The sequence below is a fragment of the Strix uralensis genome, chromosome 4 (genome assembly GCF_047716275.1).
Source record: "Strix uralensis isolate ZFMK-TIS-50842 chromosome 4, bStrUra1, whole genome shotgun sequence".
Lineage (NCBI taxonomy): Eukaryota > Metazoa > Chordata > Aves > Strigiformes > Strigidae > Strix > Strix uralensis.
Window position 1 is genome coordinate 125,903,813 of NC_133975.1, and position 8,772 is coordinate 125,912,584.

Below are 8,772 nucleotides of genomic sequence, written 5' to 3' on the forward strand. Positions count from 1 at the left end.
CATTCATTTTGGACAGACAGCTTAATGCTCATATGGTCTGAAATATGGTGATGGGACCTTGAGATGGTGCTTTAGTTGCAGGTTTTCTGAGAGCCTGGCTGGGCCAAAGTATGTGCAACGTGTCTTTCCTGGCTGCTTGAGCGACTCCTGGATGGTGCATACCTGGCGAAACACGCAAGAGAAATTGTGATATCATTGCCCTGCAGCAGCATGGTTTCCCTTCCAAATGATGCAGCAAGATGTTGGCTAATACCTGGAGCTGAGGGAGGCTACAGCACAGCTTCCTTCTCTTGGTCTTGGGAGAAACCTTTCCATTCCTGCATTAGGAGACCTCTATATGCCAAAGGATGGGTACAGCTTTGTCTCTCTAGCTGTGACACCGGGCCCTCTCCGATCTTGGATTGACATCCCAGTACACTAGTCCTTGCAAAAGCACCTTGCTTTGTCATGGCAAGTAAACAGGCATTGTGTGGGGCCTCAGAAAGAGCATGAGGGAAAGGTGTCCTTCGCCGCGTCGGTCCTGCAGGGCAATGCAGACTGTGGTATGTGCTAATAACTGGGATTTGTGAACAGTCCCTGCAATGCCTGGGGTGGAGATTTCAGAGTTGCACACTTGGCCTGTGGTGGGCCCAGGATGACAGGAGAAGACCAAAGGGTGGAGCGTGCACTCACGTAGGCAGCAAAGTTCCTGGATGCGAACAAGTTTTTTGCGCATTGTCACTTACCTACAAGGTCTGTGTCACTGCAGAGAGGAGGAAACGCTGAGCAGCTACTGGTGTTGCTCAAAAGCAGTCGATGAGCTACTCAGACTGAAAGATGATGTTCAACATGCTGTTTGCCCTCTCCAGATTCAAGGCAGGTTCCTCACAGTCTCCTTAAGGGGAGCAGCCCCATGGGGCTACTTTCTCACCATGAAATAGTGAACAACAAGTGACTAGTTTTGGCACACTGTTTCCTTGGACAAAAGGCTGCTCCAGACCAGACCAGTTACTTCTGTCTGCACCTGGAACATGCTGTCTGGCTCATTCTGTAGGAGTTACCCATGTAAAATCTGATGGTCCTAGTAAGCCCTGGTTTAAAACACTGTGTTTGTCAGCCAAGCCCTCAGCCATGGCTTTGGGTCTAAGTTTTCTGTGGTAATCTAACAACAACCTTGAACTTTCCAGAAAGGATTGAGAAATCCCTTGAAGTTCAGATCCTTTAGTCAGCAGAGGCCTTTCCAGGGCTGCCTTCTCAGCGTTAGGTGTCTGCTGCTTCTGAGGTGATGTACGTCTAACACAGACAACCCATGCTTGTTTAAGCATGTAAGCAAGACCTGGCAGCCTTTCACACATGACAGTGAGTCATCCTTCCAGCAGGAGAGAGTGAGTCAGAAAGGGCAGTTGACAAGCTTTATTTATCAGTCTCCTGTTATTTGGCCCAGGAGAATTTTACCCTAAAAAACCCACCCTTGTTAATGACAGGCAGAGCTCAGACTTGTATCATACAACTACTGGCTTTTTTCCCATAGGCTTTGCATGCAGTTTCATATCAGGAAGTCACAGCAGGTCGGCCATTTCCATGAATTTTTATTTTTAAAGGGGTTCTGAATGTGCCAGCTATTTTGGAATAACTCGCCTGAGCTAGGGTTACCATAAAGAGTGCAAACTCAAATGCCTCGCAGTGATGAAAAGAGCCTGGGGGGTTCTGTGCAACAGCGTTTACAGAGTTCCCATTTACTTTCTTGTCTTGGGGCTGCTTTGCTCAGAGCCTTAATTGAATGCTGCTAGTATGGCTTAGTGACTTGACTGGCTTTTGATTATGGTTCTGCCACTCACAGGCTCCATATAGGGTGTGTCAGGCTTTCCAGTGTAAGTGTCTATTTTCAGAAGTTATATTGCTCTGTTGTAGAAATTCACGCCAAGCAGAAAGTTGGCAGGAAACATCGCAACTCAAAAATGGAAAAAGAGACAGAGGAAAAAAATTCTGCCTGATGATTAATTAAGGAAACTCTGCCCTTGGGGATTTTGGGCTTTGCAGCTGGGAGAGAGATGGCAGTGTAGCAGGGGGACCCATCTAGATGTGGGGACCATAATGTGTAGTTCGGTGTCTTGAGGTATGGAAAGAAGCAAAGTAAGCTCAAGCCCATTCTACTCATGTTGCAGGCAGGTTTGGAGCAATAACCTATGAAGGCAGCACCCATGTAGTAGCAGGGCTACAGGGCTCAGCAAGTTCTCTGTGAGCCGGCATGGCAGGACCTGGAGGCCTTGCAGGTTCCTTGTCTCTGGTCCCTCCGGTTCAGTCCTGTTCTTCTTGTCCTGTTAGGGGCCAGTGCCTGATATACATGGAAACCCGAGGCAGTCTGAGCCTGCCCATTTTTCTGTGCAAGAGAGACAGGCCAAAAGCAGCATTTCATCAGCAAATAACAGGTTTTGACCATTTTTGCATGGACTCATACAGGCATTTTAGTAGTGTTAAGCTCCAGTGAGACCAAGGGAGTAACACTCCTATATGCATTCAGGAATGCGGTTCTTTGCTACTACTAGCCAAGTGGGGACTCACTGGATGCTGCAATGGTGAAAGATGCCATCATGCTTCCTGATCCTGCCAGTGTCCCGCTCTGCCTGGGGTGGAAATATGTTTTAGTCCATCTTCTTTCCCCTGTCAGATAGACAAAACACGCCAAGATTCCTTGACGGAGCTCTGAAGATGCTTCGTATTGCTCCTGTTTGTTCAGTGGCTTGTCTCCCTTGCTCTCTCAAAGCCAAAGCTGCACCTATCAACCAACCATCCTTCCATCCAAGAGGGACCAATAGCAGCTCCTTTGTGCAGACAGCAGGCATCACCATCTCACTTGCTCCTCACCTGGGGACAGGCGTGTTTCTTGTGATGCCTTTTTGCCTGCAGGTGTGCTGGGGGAAAGAGAGCAGCAGTCAAACTGGAAATGGGACCTGGCGCTGATCTGCAGTAGGAAGAGAGGTTATCAGTCTGGAATTCCTTAAGTGAGGCTTCCAAATGGTGGTGGTATGTGTTCCTGCTCTGGCTGGGACTAAGGCCTTCATCTGGTGAACAAACTGCATTGGAAGGACCACGTACCAGTTACAGCTCCTGTGGCTCAGACTAAATTGTAAATATTTGCAGTGAGATTTTTTACAGCTTGAAGCAAAGAAACCAAACTGCAATTCTCAGAATGTGAAGATGTTCTTACTCTAGTTCTTCTTCCATGTGAGAGAGTTCAAAGAACAGGTTGTAAGTATACTATTACCTGTTACAGCCTTTCTATTTGAAAGAGACACTGAAAATATAAATGTAGTGTATTTCTCCCTGTGATCTTGTTTGTTTACAAAAGGATAAACAGAGCCTTTTCCTCTTTCCTTGAATACAGTAGAAACAAACACAGACTAGTTTCTGGACACACATTCCCAAGTCTGCTGGTCCTGACAAGGTCTGGCCTCAGAAGGGTCCCCCTCTCTGTGGCTTCTTGCTTTTCTCTCTCCTGTATCAAGCCAACACAAGCACATCAACCATGACCATGTCTGGGCAACCAGGGAAGTCCCTGACTTAGTGAAGTCCTGCCGTGGAAACTAGATCTTTGGGACAGGGCTTCCATTGTTCATCTGTCTTTACTACATTAGAAAAGGATAGTTATTCTTTCTACTGAACCTGGAAGAGTTTGCATGACATGTTTCTGACTATAATGTGATGTGTGGGGATTGTGGATTAAAGACTTGCCCCAAGGCTGTTATTAGCATTTTTCAGCATAATCATCAAGAGATGAAGGTGCACCATTCAATTTAGGTGTTTATCTCGAGACAGACCCAGATCTTTATATTGATTGGATTGGGAGACACAGTATTGCAGACCTGGATAGGCAGGGGATTGACCCACCCATTGCTCCTTTGTAGTTAGAAGCTATAAGAGCTCTAACAGCTGAAGTGCTGTGATGGATGGATACGTGCTTTTTAGAAGGAGGAAGGTGAGATGTGCGAGAAGGTTATGCTCTGCACAGAAAGGAGCAGCTCAGATGCATGGAGATCTGCTATGGACTGTGTGATGAGCTGGTCAGGAGCTTATGGGCCAGGATCAGAGGGAAGGTCAACACAGGTAACATTGTAGTAGGCATCTGCTACAGATCACCTGGTCAAGAAGACAAAATAGATGAAGCCTTCTCTAGACAAGTGGAAGAAGTATCACTGTTTCAAGTCCTGGCTTTTATAGGATATACTGATTGACCTGAAATCTGCTGGGCAGGATACACAGTAGGGCACAAGCAATCCACATTTCTGGAGTGGCTCAGGGACAATTTCTTGACACAGGTGCTGGACAGACTAAGTAGGGAGATGCTCTGATTGATTTGCTACTCACAAACAAGGAAGAAGTGGTTGGAGTTGTGATGGTCAGTGGAAGTCTAGGAGAGACCAAGAGGTGGTAGAATTTAAGATCATGAGAAAGCAGAGAAAGGTGAGTAGCAGAACAATGACCCTGGGTTCAGGAGAACAGACTTCAGCTTGTTCAGGGAACTAGCAAGCAGCTTCCCTTGGGATAATGCTGTGAAGAGTAAAGGCAATCAGAGGGTCAGGTGATCTTCAAGGATCATCTCCTCAAAGCCCAAGAATGGTCCATGCTGTTATGTAGGAGGCTAAGCGGGCAGTGCATGAGGCCAGCTTGGGTGTACAGAGAAGTACTGACTGAACTCAAACATAAAAAGAAAACATATAGTAGGGGGGAAGCAGGGACAGGCAATCATGGAGCAGTGTAGAACTACACAGGCATGCAGGGATGGGATTAAGAAAGCCAAATCTGGGCTGGAGCTGATAATTGGTGATGATGTGAAGAGCAACAGGAAGGTCTTCTACAGGTACATTCGTAGTGAAAGGAAGACCAAGAAAATGAGGGCCCACTGCTGAGTAGGGCAGGTGATCTAATGATGAAGGACACACAAGGTTCTCAGCATTTTATTGGCCTCAGTATTTACTGGCAGAGTCTGCTCCCAGGCATGCATGTCTAATGGCAGAGTTTGGAAGAGAGAGGTACTACCCACAGTTGAAGAGGGTGGTGCTGGGATCACTTAAGTAAACTGGACATATACAAATCCATGGGACCAGATGGGATGAAGTCCAGCTAGGCATAAGGAAGAAAACTCTTCATAGTGAGGGCTGTCAGGCACTAGAGCAAGTTGCCCAGAAAATGTGTGCAATTTCTATTCTTGGAGGCACTCAAAACCCAGCGAGATGAGGCCTTGAGAAACCTTCTGTTTCATTAAGCAGAAGATTGTATGAGAGCCCTGCAGAGGTCCTTTCCAACCTAATTTTTTCTATGATTCTCAGTAAGCATCTGAATATAAACTGAAGATCCCCTGGAAATGTGCCTTAAATTGTGCAACATTGGATGTAGCATGGCCTAAATGCCACACAACTCCCAATGGCCCATGAGAAATGCAAATCTAGAGGAGAAGGTGATAGTGGTAGTACAGAGACTGCAGCTGCCAGGAAGGTCTCTAACCTCTGGCTGTGAGGATTAACAGGGTTTAAACAGTGCTCTCTGCTGCTCCACTCTCATCTGTCACCCTTTAGGTGCACTGTAGGTACTCCAGGACTTCCTGTCCTGAACCTCCTAGTGCTCAAGGTGTTGGTGTCACACTCCTCCAAAGTCTTCATGAGTCCCTAACAGATTGTTCTCCAAGAGTCCTGTGTAGGCTGAGACTTCTCTGAGCCTGTGTTAACATCAGGGTGAGCAACTGTGGCAAGTGATAGCTGATCTGTTCTTGTTTCACCGAGCTGGCAGAGGTTACAATAGCAGTAGAATGTAGTGAAGGTCTTGCCATGGGTTAGTCACTGCCACACAAGCTCTCTGAGTTCCCTGGATGCATATTGAGGTTTCTAAGGTGGGCTGGCACCTATGCTACTGTATCTTCACAGCTCTTGGTACCTATCAGAGGAGCTTGCACCATGTACACCTCCCGTGCACAGTGCAAACATACCCCAAGACGACCGTGGGTTTCTTGTTAAGCTTTTACCTTGCCCCTGAATGGCTGCTGCTTCAGATGTTGCACAGCTGCTGGTTCAGCAGGTTCACACCCACAGAAAGGCTATCCTAGGTACTTCAGGTTTAATTTAAGTTTAATCAGTGTTTTGGACATGTTAACTTTATTTATTTCAACACTATTTCAGAAGGGCTGCCTTGGAGGCTACTTAATTCTCTGGAGACTTCTGGTTAGAAGCATGAGCAGATTTTCCAGGCCCGTAGCAGCAGACTGTGTATCCCGACAAGCGAGACACTCTGTCCCCTGCTGACTGACTACATGGAGCCATGAATGTCCTGGAGCAAAACTCAGAAATTTTCTGAAGCCTCTCTGTGGATGTTGAAATCTTGGGGAGCAAAACACTACAAGAACTGAGCTTAACTTTGCAGTAAAGATTTAACTTTAAACAGGGCAAAGTTGCATGTGCCTATTAGCAATTAAGTAGACAATTTAGAAGTCTGTTCTCCTGAACCCAGGGTCATTGTTCTGCTACTCACCTTTCTCTTTGAACAGTAGTCCTTCTTCCTGATGTTGAGTCTGAACTATTGGCTGATGAAAGCCCAAATGTCAGTCCCACGTATAATCTCTCAGCAGTTGTACGACTATGGAAATGTGAGAAACCTTGCTGAGAGCATATCTGCATTAAAATAATAGGTTTCTGTGCAATTCTAAGTGTTCATTTCCGAACAGGGCTTGATTGCTGTGTTACTGTCCACTTGGCATGAGTAGAACGATGCTTTTTTAGTTTTAGACTTCTCCACAGTCAGAAACACCTAACTGTTGTGACTAGAATACCACTCAAGAGGGGACATTCTCTTCAAAGAAGGGAAAACTGATGTACAACACTGAGCAGAAGGTTGGTAGCAAAGCAGAGAAGTCAGGTAAAAATCCAGGAATCTAGCTTTAATATCAAGAGTCATTTACTGCTTAAATGGGCTTACATGTAATACAATAAGCACTGCAGGATAAGAATTGTCTCTGGATTATTTATTCTTTTTTTAGCAAATAACACTGAAAGATTCCTTTCAAAATAAACATCACTATACCCGGGACAATAAAGAGTTATCAAGTGAGAACAAACAGACAAATTGGCTCTGAGTTTTGAATTTCTCCATAATGTTCTAATTTAAAACAGAATAAGCAAATTAGAAAGGAAGCAGTGGAATAGTAACTTCATAGCATAAAAGAAGAGAATTCAAGTGTTAAGAAGACATTTACAAACACCACTATTAATGCCAAAACACTGTTTTACATTTCCAGTGAGTTCTAGATGTGAGTCTTTGATCAGAAATGTGTCTGTATGTTGTATTTTGACAGAATATTTTTCTGTGGTTTCACTTTGTCATCTGATGTATCGTCCAAGCCAAGCTTGTCCCTGATGAATTAATATCCATGGAGTCACGCACCAGGAGTGTGGCTCTCTCAGTACCCATTAGTCTAGGATCAAATTGGTATTTAATTGGTCCAATTTACAGAACTGACCCCTTGCTCTCACTCAAGCCACCCGCTGCAACAAAACACGGGCATTTCGGACCTGTCACATTCCTTCTCTCCCCTCATTTTCCCAAGCACCCACAGACCTTCTCACCCAAATTGGTGAGAGATATTCGGGCAAAATATGCCACTTAGTCCAAATCTTTCTGTCATGCTTCTGCTTCTCAATGAGATCAGCCATTTGCATGTTTTAGTTCATTTGCACCATCTGTAAACCTCCCCTGGGAGTACAGAGCATGGCTGAGTTCCCCAAATGGGGCCCTGCAAGAGGGAGCTGCTGAAGAGACTCCATGGATGCAAAGGAAGGAGAGAAAGAGGAGTCCACATGGGTGCTGGTATTTTGCCTGGGACCTTCATAGCTCTGAGAATGTCAGCAGATTTTGGAGATGGAGCACTGTTACTTGCAGTGTCCTTACAAGTGGGTCCCAGCTTCTCAGTCTCCCTGTCTTGGAGGGACAGAGAGGAGCCCCATGGCTATTGAAGTCACACGTGCTTTTTGCCTTTCAGGGGAAGACAGGGACCCTGTCTGGTAACAGCACCTACACAACAGCCAGTGGAAGGTACTTTCAGTGCACAGCATGGAGTTATTTTGGTCTCAAAAAATGCAGTACCTTTGCTATTTATCCTTGAGTGTCTTTTACTAGCACTGTGTTTATTAATACGCACACGACTATAGCACCCTCTGTAACATCATCAATAATTCTCAATGCAATGACATTTGTAGTGGTGAGCAAAACGCAGGAGCTGGCCCTCATCAGTGGCAGACCGTCCAGTGACAACGGCAGTGTGTCAGAGACCTTGGTAATTCTTGGCTTGCTCTCACCTGGAAAAGGAACAGAAAGAAGGAGACGGAGCTCAAAAAGGCAAGTCGCAAAGGCATCCCCATAAAGTCTTAGTGGTTTTGCCAAGACAATTAAAAATGTTTTACAAGGAATCCAGTAGGTTTATAGGAAACTTGGAGATCTATGAATGTCAAGAGCTTCTCATCCTTACAAGGCAAAGTTGTTAGCACTGTGCTTATAGTTACTTCCTGAGGTACCCCATGCTTAGCAAATTCCTTAGCTCGCTCAATTCATGCTCTAGCGATGGTATTCTAGTTTGGCAAAAGGGAAATTAATTGTGTCCAACAACATGCCATCTTACTCTCTTCAGGAAAGAGGTGATACAGAGAGAGCAGATTCAACATATTCATTAGTTAATATTTACATCAAAGAAATGAGCTGGTCTTTTGGCTGACCTCTGAAAAAGGAAGCTTAATTTATTTGAGCATGTCATTT